The sequence below is a fragment of the Trichosurus vulpecula genome, chromosome 9 (assembly GCF_011100635.1).
Source record: "Trichosurus vulpecula isolate mTriVul1 chromosome 9, mTriVul1.pri, whole genome shotgun sequence".
NCBI lineage: Eukaryota > Metazoa > Chordata > Mammalia > Diprotodontia > Phalangeridae > Trichosurus > Trichosurus vulpecula.
The window spans coordinates 197,567,136-197,580,852 of NC_050581.1; the positions used below are offsets into that span (position 1 = coordinate 197,567,136).

The 13,717-nt window shown below is 48.0% G+C and overlaps 1 protein-coding gene across 1 annotated transcript in view; it reads left to right on the forward strand.

The window, feature by feature from the left end:
• Positions 1-223: 223 nt before the first annotated feature.
• The window catches only part of STARD3NL (STARD3 N-terminal like), a 55,330-nt gene continuing 41,836 nt past the window's right edge, over positions 224-13,717 (forward strand). Inside the window, exon 1 of the mRNA XM_036737540.1 lies at positions 224-447. The gene's annotated coding sequence lies outside the window, so the exon portion shown is untranslated. The remainder of the gene's footprint in view (positions 448-13,717) is intronic.

Sequence of the window (13,717 nt, forward strand, 5' to 3'; positions counted from 1 at the left end):
CCAGTGCCCCACGCACCTGCCCAGTCAGCTCCGCACTGCCCCCTGTCGGCTCCCAGGTGGTTCGGGCAGCCCCGGTCGTCCCGCCCACATCACTTATTCTGGCTTCTCTCATTGGTCACTTCGGCGACTGACCGATTGTGGAAGCAGCCACTCGCTTGGCTGCGGTCCAGGTTGGCTCCGCCCCACGGCGGCATCGCCCCCGCCTCCGCCTCCCCGAGGAGGCAGGAGTCGTGCTGACGTCACTACGAACGGATGACGTCACTGCGCACTGACGTCGTTCGGCGGCTCGCGGAGAAGCCGGCTCCGGGCGCTGCCTGAGACCGAGCTCGGGTCCTGGGGCCGCCCGCGGCGGAGGCAGAGGCCGCGTCACGTCCGCCTGCTCGTGCCGGGCCCCGGCCCGAGCGTCCGCCGGCCCTCCGGGACACGGCCCGGCGCCAGCCCAATGAGGTAGGGCGGGGGCGGGGGGCGGGGCGGCGGCGTGCCCATTGCGCAGACTGGCACATTGAGGCTGGGGGCGGGGCGGGGAGCGGGGCCGCCCCTCACCGGGCCTCAGTGTCCCCTCCTGTCAAATGGGCTTGGACCCTGGGCCGATTCCCGCAGCTCCTGCTTCTGGCTGGAAACGCCCCTGCCTCAGTTTCCCCACTCTGCCCCAGGTGGACCTTCGGAGCCCCCTGTGCCTCAGTTTCCCCGTGTCTACTCCTAGGCTGCCCGTTGCTTTCGGGGTGTGTGTATGTGGGGGTTCTTTAATCCGCCGCCAGGTGTTTGCCTCTTACTGGCTTGACGCTTCTCTTGATGTCCCCAAGCTTCGGAGGCCAAGGACCTGCACCCCCGCCCTGTCTCAGACTGCCCCCTGACCTCGGGCAGGACCTTTCCCCCCTCCCTGGGCCTCAGTGTCCTCACCTGTCGAGTGTGGGGGTCACCAGCTGACGTCCCAGGTCTCCCTTAGCCGCCCCTGGTTTCCCTTTGGTGGATGGACAGGGCAGCGGCCCTTCCCTGGGTGATTCCAGCCCCGTGAGGGAGGGAGTGACCCAGGACCTGGACGTGCCCCCTGCATCCTTTCCAGGAGTCTCTGCCCTGGCACACCTGCCTTTCTGCTGCCCCCAGGCCCTGGGGGGTGGGCGTGGTGGTGGCCTGCATCCATAGGACTGGTCCAAGTGTGGCTGCTGACCGTGTGTCCACCATAGGACAGGTTTGTGTGGCCGCTGCCCATGTGTCCATGCCCACTGTAGGGCCAGTCCAAGTGTGGCCACTATTCATGTGGTCATGTCCACAGTCACCACTGCAGTCTCCAAGACACCCCACCCCTGGATTGCTCCTGCTGGGAGGTGCTGACTAGTCCCTTGCTTGCTGGACAAAATCACTCATTTTTTTTGGAATCTTGGTCTAAACCTAAACTCTTCCCTTTGTTTCTCAGGTGAATTCCATGAATTCTACCAGATGACAGTGGTTCAGATCCTTCCTTGCTTTCTCTGTCTCTCTGCCCCCCTCTCTCCCTCTGTCTCTCTGTTTCTGTCTCTGTCTCTTTCTCCCTCCCTCTCTTTCTCTCTCTCTCTCTACCTCTCCCCTCTCGTCTCTCCCTCCCCCCCTCTCCCTCTGTCTCTCTTTCTCACTCACTCACACACAATCTCTCACTTTCTGAAACATAACAAGTCAGGTGGTGAAAATCATTCATTTTGGCTTTTTTGGTTCTCTATATAAATGAATGCTAGAAGGACAAGGTCTATCAATTGATGCAAAGATATCTGAAGTAAAAGTTTTTATTTGACTTTCATCCTTCTATTTACTTTGCCTTGTGGATAAAAAAAATGCCTTCTGTCAATTGTCATAGCTTGGTCCTTTGAGATCTTAAATTTTGGTCCTTCTTGTGCTAACATATAAGGACTCCGGGTTTACTTTGATCATTAAATTTAGAAGAAATAGTTGAGACTTTTCCTAGCACAGGTCTTTTTTAAAATGCCCGAATTAATCTCTTCATCCTTATTTTTTCACTCTTTTTCACTCACTTTTTCACTCTTCTCCCGTCAGCTTTGGGTCCCCTCCACTCTTGTTTCTTCACGTGGCTAATGCCTCCATGCAGTTCACCTCATCTCCCCCGCCCCTTGAGCTTCCCTAACTGTCCCGTGCTTAGCACAAGGCCAGGCCCCTAGGAAATGCTCACTGACATGGCTGCCCCCAGTATCCTTTCCTTCTCGATTCCTTTGGCCATTCTGCACTTTGCTTACAGTCCATCCTTGGCACCAAATCCAGCAGGCGCCATCTTTGGAGGTGGGAAGGTGAGATAGGCAGGAACCCTTTGCTGGGTCCATGTTTCTCCTTGATTCCTACATCTCATCCCAGCAGTAGGCATCGGTCACGCCCTCTTCATTTCTTCTTGTTCTTCCCCTCCCATACATCTTTCGTCGTGTGTGTGCCCAGCGTGTTGGAAAGCTAATATCCTCAGGGAAGCCTGTGAGTTGCTTGTCATTTGGGGGGTAGACTTGGAAGGATGTGGCACCTGGTGTTGGGGAAGGAAGAGTGCAGAATTGGGGTGGTGCACCTGGGTGGCTCAGCAGTGGCGGGGTGGCTTGTTCTGTTCTGTACACAGAAGCCCTGAGATGTATTGTGAACTATCCAGGCAGCTGCTGGGGAGTGAGGCCAGACACAGAGCGCTGTGCAGCAGTGATGGGGGTGGCCAAACCCCTAGTTTTGAATGAGAAGGGGGAGAGAAGGAACATCATCGTTTCTTCTCTTTTTTCCAGTCCCCCTTTATTGCTTCATCCTGTCATTTCCCTCCTTGGAACCCTCAGTATTGTCTTCCTGCCTCTCTTAGAGCCCTTCTTCTGTTTGCTTTGTCTCCCTCACTGGACTGTAAACCCTTGAGGGAGGTGAATGTGTCTCTGGCACAGCCCTCAGCCCTCTGACAGGTTCTTTGAGCTCACTGATGTGAGTGCCAGTTCTGCCCCCGCCATGCGTTTTTCATCCTGTGTGATTCCTGTCCTGGGGGGGGGTGTGCTCCCATTCTGGGGCCGCCTTCAGTGGGCCCCACAATCCCATCCATCTCAAGTTCCTCGCCTTGGCCCACTTCCACTCCATCATTCTCTTCTTTAGTACACTTTTGTAGCATGCTTCCTAGTTGGTCATGTGCCCACTTACCAAGTGTCTCTTCCATTGCCCATGGAGTGGCCTTTGAGAGACCTTTGGGTCTTTGGAGCCATATAGCACCACTGGAAGAGTATTGTTAAAAAGCTGAACCTTGGTATTGAAGAAGCACTCTGATCCAGTGACTTGCCCAGGGTCACACAGCTTGTCACTTCTGGAGTTAGGACTCAAACTCAGGACCTCTGACTTGAGTAGTTCTCAAAGCCACTCACCCTCTAGGCCAGGGCCTGAATCCCCTGAAGTGGTAACTTTCTTCAGATTTGCACCCCTTGATTTCTTTGGGCTGGAACCAATGACCATAGAATTACAACTTTGAATTTGTATACATGTGACTACTTCACAGGATTCAGTTTTCACTAGTGGGTACTGAGCTATAGATAGCTCTGATAGTCATGGTCAGCACAGTGGAGTTGCCGAGGGAATGGAGAGCTTGCTAGTTCAGTGATGGATGACAGAACTCTGATCTTTCCATTAATAATCATCTTCCCAAAGTGACAGGATTTCATCCTTAAAGCCAGGAAGAAGTTTACGATTTGAGACAAAGTGATTCTCATTCTTTCAGCTCGGTGCTCAAAATGTTAACACTGATTGGGGTAACTGTTGTTTCTTAAGTTTAACAACATTCACCAAGGCAGCAGACACATTCAAAGGATATTCGAGCTCGGAGGCCCCTTTGACTTGATCTGGGCAAACCCTCAGTGTAGACAGATGAGGAAAGCTAAGTGACTTGCCTAAAGCCTGGGAGCAGAGAAGACTCTTTGATTCCTCCTTCAGTACTTTGTTTGCATCTTTGAGATCCCTGCTCAACTTTTATACACAGGACTACTTTCCTGTCCTCTGGCCAGGTAACCTTGTGACCAGGGGAGCAGAATGAAGATCTCGGAGCTTTAAACATGATCATTTTGGTGGTTTTCCTTTTGAGATTGAATTTTCTGAGTATGGGTCCGTTTTTATAGGCTTTTTAAATTCAGCTCAGCTTTATAATTTTTTTTCTAGATTTTCTATCTTGTTGGTTTCTGGTCTTAACTCTTTTTCTGGTTGTTCAGTTGTCTCTTTAGCAGTGTCCAGCTCTTCATGACCCCACTTGGGGTTTTCTTGGCAGAGATACTGGAGGGGTTTGCCATTTCCTTCTCTGGCTCATTTTACAGATGAGGAAACTGAGGCAAACAGGGTGAAGTGACTTGCCCAGGGTCATATAGCTATTTGAACTCAGGAAGATGAGTCTTCCTGACCCCAGGCCTGGCACTCTATCTACTGTGCCACTAGCTGCCCCCAACTCTTTTTTACTTTCCCTCATTTTTTTTCTTTCATTTTGGCTCATATCTTTTTTTTTAACATCAGTTTCATTTCTGAATATATACCTCCTCCCCCTTCTCAGCAGGCCATGTCTTGTAAAAAAAACAAAATAAAATAAAGAGGGAGAGAAGGAGAAAAACAGATCAGCTCAGCAGAACTTCCGCCATCGCTCGTGTCTGACCGGCTGTGGGGTGGTGCCCAGTCAGGTCCTCCAGGTCTCCTGTGAGGGGAGGGAGGGTGGAAGGAGTAATCAGTTGGGCTATAACTAAATAGCACTGAGTTCTTTCCATTTACATTGGTGTTATGTATATTGTTTCTGGATTTTATTTGCTTTGCCCTGCATCAGGTCCAGAAGAGAAATGGATTCCTTGGGGACACTGGTTGCTCTTCCCTCTTATTAATAGGCCTGTTCGTTGTCACAGATTGGATCACAGCGAGTTGTCTTGGTATTGTTAGTTACATTCTTAAAATCTCCCCAGTATTATTCACTTGTCTTTGTATCTGCACAGCCTTTTTTCTCATGTTATCATCACATATTATTACAGTTTAGTCTGAAATGATACTAAGTTTATGATGATTGGCAAATTTTGGTGAATTCTCTGTGTTTGAAAAAACCTCTTTCTTGCCTTTTTGGTTCTGTCCTTCACACGCTTCTTCCGCCTTGCTAAGTAAGTTCACTTCTTTGTCATTAATCTGGTTTATTCAGTTTCCCGTGTTCAGATACTGTGGCCTTAAAGCGTCTTCTCATTTGATTTTTGCCTGGTACTTCTTATGCTATTCTTTTTACTTTGCGAAGTACTAGTTATTATCACAACTATACATAATAAATAAATGTTATAATAATTACTGATTGCTGAGTTGTTGGCGGAGATGTATTACAATTGTTAGGTACTCATTTAATGTTTCTTTTGCACATCATATGATTTCCTTGATATGGTATAGTCGCTGCCACTTTCATTTGCACAGAATATTTTGGACCAGCCTCTTAGTGTTGAGTTACGTTCAGACACAGGTGGTGTGTGGGTAAGACAAAGGATCTGTGGGAAAGGGTTAATCTGAAACATCTTCCTGGGCTGTAGCAGATGAAAATAGTGTGATTGGGTAACACATCTTGTAGGAAGAAAAGGAAAAGGATAGCGAGTCATCAGAAGTTGGGCCTTTGTGAGGTTAGGCTAGCGGTACTCTGGACGTGGCTCAGGTCGTAGGAAACTGAGGCTGCTGGGGGTGTACCTGGGAGCTAGAAAGAGCAGAGCAGAACCCTGCCTCAGCCGTGGGACCCTGGGCATGTCCCTTGCCCGCTGGCAGTGTCATGTTTCCGCTTTACACAATAGGATGATGACTGCTTCCTCCCGGGGCTGTTGTGAGGGGCAGATCGAGGTGACTTATATCAAGTGCTTTTGCCAACCTTAAAGCATTTCTCCAGTTCTGGTATCACTGTGCCAGCCCTTCTTGGTGGGTGGGGTCAGAGCTGCCTTTCAGGAGAGAACAAGGGAGATTCCTTCCAGCTTGTCCTCAGAAAGTTGTTTGTCCTCATATCAGATAGATTCAGTGTTGAAGCAGCCAACGTGACTTCCCTGGTGAAGTAGCCAGCCCAGTGGAGCCGCAGTTTGTCGGGTGTAACGGCCTCATTTTGGCTAGTTGGCAGCAGGGCCCAGAGAATGAAATGGCACATGGATTCCTGCTCACTCATCCAGAAGTTCCAGGGCACATTAAGGGAGACTGGAGTTAATCACAGGGCAGCGGGGTGGTATGGTGAGTAGGGTGTTGAGCTTGGTGTCTCCTCTCCCTGAGTTCAAACGTAGCCTCAGGTACTTACTAGCTGTGTGACCCTGGGCAAGTCACTTCACCCTGTTTGCCTCAGTTTTCTAATCTGTAAAATGAGCTGGAGAAGGAAATGGCAAACCACTCTAGGATCTTTGCCAAGAAAACCCCATATGGGGTCATGGAGAGTCAGATACGAGTGAAAACAACTGAACCCTACTGACAGTGACAACAGTGAGCCCCATTTTACAATGATGCCAGAAGGGATCTGGTGGCAGGAGATGGAGCAATCCCTGAAATCCAATCTTGTTCAGTCTATAAACTGGGCTGGTGCCTGATTTACATTGAAAGGAGTTCCTAGGACGAGAGCATCAAATGCAGAACTGCTCTTCTGGGGGGTTCTTTTTGACACCCTCAGCCTGAAAGAAGGATGAATTGCTCCATCATGAAATTCCTAGTCAGGCCATTGATCGTTATCATTGATGGTTAGAACGTAAAACCTTATTTCATTAGACTTAGGCCTCTGGTGTGTAATAGGCATTCAGGCAATTAATGGAGGCCATCCCTGGGCTGGTTGGTCCCCCATCTCTCTCCTTTCTCCTCCCTAGTCATCCATGGGAATGTTCTTCTGCATTGACAGGCACACTACTTTCTTTTCTTCTTTAATCCAAGATGAATCCGTATGGAGCATACTGGCTCTTACGTTCCCCAAGGCCTAGGTGAAGACTCGTGGAGCAGGCACCTGGTAACCTGTAGTCTATAGTAGGCCCCAATTCATCTACTTATACACTATCAAAATCATCTTTGAAAAACAGGTCTGATTATGCACTCCCCTCCTCCAGCAGCTTCCATGGCTCCCTATTTACTCTAGGATAAAGTATAATCTCTTAAGCTTGCCATTTAAAGACCTTCACAGTCTGCTTCCTGAATTAGTTCACATTAGTCCCCTTCACATTCTCTCTTATCCACCTACACTGGCCATTCCTGTTCCTATCTCTGCACCCTGTCCCCACCCCCCAACCTGCTCCTTCCTAATCCCTGCCTCTGACAATTGTAGCTTCTTTCAAGGCTCAGCTCTGGTACCAATTCCCTTGGGAAATGGTGCTGGAGCACCCCTGGTGCGGCCCCCTCATTAGGGCATCATAGATGTGCTCCATCTGCATGGCAAGGGTAGGGGGGCAGTAGACTGGAAGCTCCTTGAGGGAAGAGGCTGCTTATTCATGTCCGTCTTTGGATCCCGAGTGCCCAACAGCCCCCTGCGCACAGTAGGCACTTATTGAACGCACATTATCTTTTTCAGTTTTGGAGCCCTAGGGATGTTCCTAAGAGTTGATATCAGCCCTGCATATGTTCTAGGTGAATGCAATCATCTAATGGAACTGACTAACTCCAGCAGGCTTGATCAGAAGGACCTGGTAACGTCTTGTCATGATCAGACTGAATGGATTGAAATTTTAGGTGTGGAGAATTATAGGGTCCCAATGAGAGGAAAACTGTGTTAGTTTTTACTGCATTGAAAGTTGAGGCCTTTAGTACTTTTTTAGTTTTTCATTGTGTTAGAGCAGCATTTGGGAAAGAGATGGGATTTCACCAAAAACCGTTGTGCAGATATTAGTGCCTCCTGTGGGCGTAGCGTGCTGCCCTGTGATGACGGAGGAGGCAGGTGGAGACAAGGCCCAATTCTGGTCCTCACCAAGGGACAAAACCAAAACAAGTCAGTAGGATGAGCATTGCTTCGAGGGCCCCCTTATGGAAGCATGTAGCAGAGCCAAGATCAGGGAGAACTTCGTGGAAGAGGAAGTGTTGATTGGGATGGCCGGGGATTCAGCTGGGGGAGCATCTGGGAATAGAGAATTGGAAGACTGGGGTGTGGGCAGGGAGCAGGCCTGTTTGACTGGAATAGAATGAATGGAAGGAGGGCCTGTGAAGAGAGGGGAAAGGTTGGCTGGCAGCAGATTGTGGAAGATCCAGGCTTCGTTGTATCAACTCCACTAAAACCTCATGGATTCAAATGAATTGGAAGGAAGAAACTTACCTAAAGAAATGACATTTTATTACTTAAAGGCACATACAACAATGGGAACTCCCTCCATTCATTGTGTGCACAAAGTCCCTGTTGACTGATTCGTTGAAAGGAGATTTGATCTGCAGAATCCAAAGGCCTGAGTTTAGACCATGCTGTGGCCCTGCTTCTTGGACTCGGAACATGCCGCTTGAGCTGAGCTTCCTTACCTGTAAAGTGGAGATGATGATCCTTGTGCTGCCTTCCTTAGGGGTATAGATGAGGAAAATACTTAGTGTCCTCCAAGGGTGGGACCTGTCTGTAGTGTGATTTATGGTAAGGCTGAACTCTTTGTAATTTCTGCCCCACTGAGATGAACTGGGGTGCTGTTTGGTTAGCCAGAAACCCTTTGTTGTTACAAACCTGCGATTGAGAATCCATCTAAAGTGTATTCATACTCCTTCCTGTCTTTGGAATTATAGCAAACCGATTACAATCCAATTTTTGGTAGCCGAGCATCTTGAAGGGTTATTGGGGTACCATTGTTTGAGAGAGGAGGCATGAGATCACTGAGATAGAGATGCCTAGGAGTGTGTGTGTGTGTGTCTTTTAGCAGCTTGCTTCTGGTACAAAAAAAAAAATTCCAGATAAACTGAAAGTTCTTGTTTCTTGAGTTTCAGTTAATTAAGGTTTTATTCTAAATGAGTGGGGAACTTGTTTGAGAATAGTTTGCCTTTAAACTGCTTAAAGGTTCTTCACAGTCTTTTTTGATTCACTGTTAATTTGCTTAGCAAACACTTCATTTGTAGGTAGGGCAGAGAGGCACTTCAGCCTAGGCCTTATTTAAGTTAGTCTAAACTCCAAACTGCAGGAACCAAAGTGGATGACCCCAGTGACATAAGGAAAAAGTGTGTAAAAGGTGATAGGCTTCTGATTAAGGAAGTGGGAAATTTCTCCCGTTGTGAAAGCACATGGGTGATGCCCTGTTGGTATTCATTACTTAAGGGTAGTTTGCACAAATTATGAGATTTAAGATTTGGAAATGGGCATTTATGACTGTGGGGAAGAAATGACTTCCCACTTAATGAACTGACTGAATCTCTGTGGTCTTTTTCACTGTCTTCCACCTGCTACCATTTCTCTTGCCTTTCAGGGACTAGTTGGCTCCCTTGAAATCTTTTTAAATTAATTTTTTTTTAAAATCAGTATTGTTAGAGTGAAACACAGATTGACCCAAAGCACAAGGGGGGCCCCAAGCATGTTGGCAGTGCCTTCTTTGAGCCCCACAGTGTGCTATGGGCTGGGCAGAGGTACACGATAAATGAGAACAGTCCTCAGCCTCCAGGAGTATCCCCTCTGGGTGGGGAGAGGCAAGTCATGGGTGTAAGAAAGGCTGGATTTGGGCAGGGAGGCCTCCAGCAGCAGGGTTTTTGGAGGAGGTGTCAGACCAAAGGGAGCTGGTCCATGTTTGTGTGTGATTGCGGGATGCTGGGGTCTGTAGCTTTAAAAACAAGCTGGATGTTTCCACCTGAGTTTGGTTCCCAGATGCCATAACTGTAGTCTGTGCATATTTATTTTTCTCCAGGATCTGCCTCTTTTGCTTGTCGCTAAGCATCCTCCCATACTCCTCTGAATCCTTCCTATTTGTTGTTCCCTCTCAATTCCAGGTGGTGTTTGTGAGAGCTGATTAAGACAGGGTCCCAATCTGGGCTCTGCAAACCTTTTTTTTTTAAACTGTATTTTGGTATAATCGATTTCCTTATGGTTTCCTTGCCATTCCTCGTACCACGTCCTCCATCTCTCAGGTCTGGGCACTTTCACTGGCTCTCCCCCGTGTTTTGGATTCTCTCCCGCCTCATCTCTGCCTTCTAGCTTCCTTAGCTTCCGTCACTTCTCAGTTAAAGTCCCACCTTCTACAAGATTCCTTTTCTGATTCCCCCTTAAAGCTAGTACCCTCTCTGGTGATTTTCTCCAATTCACTGTGTATGTAACATGTTTGTGTGTTGCCTCACTTCTGAGAACAGGGACTGTCTTTCGCCTTTCTTTGAATGCTCCTGTGTTTAACACAGTGCCTGGCACATCATGGGCACTAGTGGACTTGTGATTCTTTGTCAAGTTAGCAAGCAATTATTGAGTGCATGTGTGTGCCAGACACTGTGCCAGGGCCTAGAAATACAGATACAAGCAGAAAGAAAGCCAGTTCCTGCCCTCTAGTAGCTTCCATTCTAATGGAGGGAGATGACCCATAAAAGGGAGCTGAGATTGGTGGGGGGCAGGGGTGACTAGAGAGGAAGCTACTGGGCCTGGAACTTTGAAGAAGAAGGCCAGGAGAGCTCTGAGTGCAGCCTGGCCAGAGAGGAATGGAGCCCTGGCTGGCCCAGGCCTCTGGAGTCCTTCAGATGGTGCTTCTGGGAGGACCCAGCCAGTCAAAGGGAGAGGCCGTGGAGGTGGAGGAGACCTCCAAATGTGACATCCTGGATGGAGTGAGCTTTTAGGGGAAAGAGGTTTTGGGGCATTGCAGAGAAAGCCCAGGGAGAGCCCTCAGCATGACCCAAGGTTGAGAAGGAGTCCATAGGATTCAGCTGACTGCCAAAGGGGCCCACACCAACTTCAGAACCAAAGTAATCAAACTAAAGCACACCAAGAGGTTAGTGTCTCTTAATTCACAGTGATGATGCTCGCCTACTTGGAAAGGTTCCTTTTTATAGAAGTCAGTGTTGCTCCCTCTTGAAAAGTGTGCTTTGATCTATAAGAATACAGCATTACAAGTACAAACCTTTTGGGGGACATGGGGGGAGTCACTGTCCTCAAGGCCAAGGTCAGTCTGCATTCTGGCTCAGGGACAGCCAGGGGCCCAGAGGCTTGTGGGCCAGGGAGCTTGAGGAGAAGTTGCTTACTTCCTGTTACCTTTTAAGATGGCTAGTATAGTGAGCCCCACCTGAGCAAATCATAACCCAACAACTTTTAGCAGCTGATTTTAAATTCAGGTCATCAGTCGGCTTATCAGCAAACTTTTATTAAGTATCTGCCATGTGCCAGGACCTGGGGAGACAAAGGATTTAAAATGATCCTTGCTCTTGAGAGACTACATTATCTCTGGGAGTATGTGTAGCTGATAGGTAAATACAGAATGTATAGCATGAATTCAAGATAATTTTAGAGGTGGGAGTGGCAAATGAGCTGAGTTTTGAAAGAAGCTAGTGATTTTAGGAAGCAGAAACAGGGATGGAGTTCGTCCTGGGCATGGGGGGGCTGGGGGGAGTGGTGGGAATAATCAATGTAAAAATGGGGAAGTGGGATTGGAGGATTGTCATGTATGAGGAATTCTAAGCACGCTCTGTTGGTTGGAAGGGGAGAAATGTGTAATAATCCTGGAAATGTCAGCAGAACCAAATTGTGAAGAGCTTTAAATGCCCTGCCCCCCCAACTCCTGCCAAAAAAGAGGTTGTATGGCAGGGAGATAGATGTAGGAAGTGTTTGCAGCAGCCCAGCTGAGAGGTGATGAGTGCCTGGACCAGTGGTGATCTGTGTGAATGGAGAGGGTTGCTTGGCTGCTAATTAGACATGGGAGTGAGTGAGTGAGAGGGAGGAGCTGAAGATGTCACCAAGATCTCAAACCTCAGGACTGGACAGATGAGGGGATCCTTAAAGGGAAGGGGAAGGTGATAAGCCTCCAGGGGAAAAGGAAGCTTAAGAAACCTGGTTGCTATTGAGATCAGTAAACTGTCATTACCGTCTGGAGTAGAGAGGGGCTGACGCTCCCTAGAATCAATGAGCATTTGTCACTAATGCTTTTATTAAAAAAATCCTATTCAGTAGAACATGTCATTGTTTTTAATTTGCACAGACTCTGTGAGATCAGAGGGTCACAGAGATCTGTGGCTGGATGGGACCTCAGGCCTTTTCTAATCCAGGCCCCTCATTTTATCGCTAAGGAAATTGGAGCCCAGGGGGCTTCTGTGACTTGTCAGAGGTCACACAGGTGGTCAGCGAGACATACCTATTTAAGTCTTTTGTCACTTCTCTTTTGGAGCTTCTCTCAGCCTTAAAGACGCTACTGCAGTGCCTCCTGCCACACTCCAGTGGCCCCTTCCCCACAGGGTCTTTGCCAATCCCCTCTCCCAGCTGCTAGTGTTCACTCCCTCCATGACTCTGCGTTCACTTGAGTTCGATTTTGCCCACACTTGTATGTGTACATGTTGTTTTCCCTTGATGGAGGGCAGGCCCCCTTCTGTTTTTGCACCCCAGCACAGAGTAGGAGCTTAGTTAATGCTTGGTGAACTGCATTGAATTTTGTGTGTACTAGTATTCCTGTGAACACAGTACATCCAGATGGGATTTTCCATAATAGGCTTTTTCCCAGAGACTTAGCGAGGATTTGGCTGAAGAAGAGCCCGTTGCCATGACTATCATTTCACCAGACGATGGAATGCAGAGAGAGGATAGGAAATGTTCTGCAGCATAGTTGAAGACCTTCAGAGACCCAGCCGACTCCCTGGATGTTGTTAGTGAAAAAGGCAATCTGTCTTCTGACTCTGACAATTACGTTAGAAACGGTTGCATGACAAATGGAATCTGCTCATCCTTAGGACCTTTTGATACGATAAAGTTTTTGACTTTAGAAATCTTTAACCTGAGTTATGTAAAGAATGCCTCTTGGATTGACTACCATGTGCTGTGTGGGTGTCTATTGAAGAAAATGAGGGTGTGCTGAAAAATTAGAGAGACGTGTCAGTTCATGGGGGAAATCTAGATGGAAACTGTATCTGTTCACTTTCCCCTTCCTTCTCTCCTGTTCCCTTTGTATGGAGCAAACTATTTTGTTCTTCCTGTTATTCAGTCATTTTCAGTTGTATCTGACTCTTTGTCATCTCATGTGGGATTTTCTTGGCAGAGATACTGGAGTGGTTTGCCATTTCCTTCTCCAACTCATTTTATAGGTGAGGAAGCTGAGGCAAACAGGGTTGTAACTTCCCCAAGGTCATGCAGTAAGTGTCTTAGGCTAAATTTGAGTTCAGATTTTCCTGACTCCAAGCCTGGTGCTCTATCCCCTACGCCACTTAGCTGCCCAGGCAAGGATAAGAATTGGGCTAGAGAGAAGGTAGCTCCGCTTTCTTCATCCCTTCCTATGCCTTACTTACTTGTCTTTATCCTTTTCCCTGATAAAGCTATTCAAGATGATGTGTGTTAGTATCCCAAGAACTGAGCTTTAAGAGCCATTTCAGAACCATTCCCCTGGCTCTGGTTTCCCTTGAGCTGATAGGGAGTCCTGGGCACCAGGAAGAAGCTGCAAACAGAATTGTCAGTTGCAGTCTGGGTCGATACACTGTATGGGAACACTCCGCTTTGCTCCAGTAAACTCCAGCCTCCAGTAAAGACCAGTGGGCTCTAATGGCACAATTTATGAGGCGTGTGTGTGTGTGTGTGTGTGTGTGTGTGTACACTCATATATCTTTCTGCCTGGAGAGAGAGAGAGGATGATGATGATGATGAGGATGATAATAAGAAGGATAAGCTGTT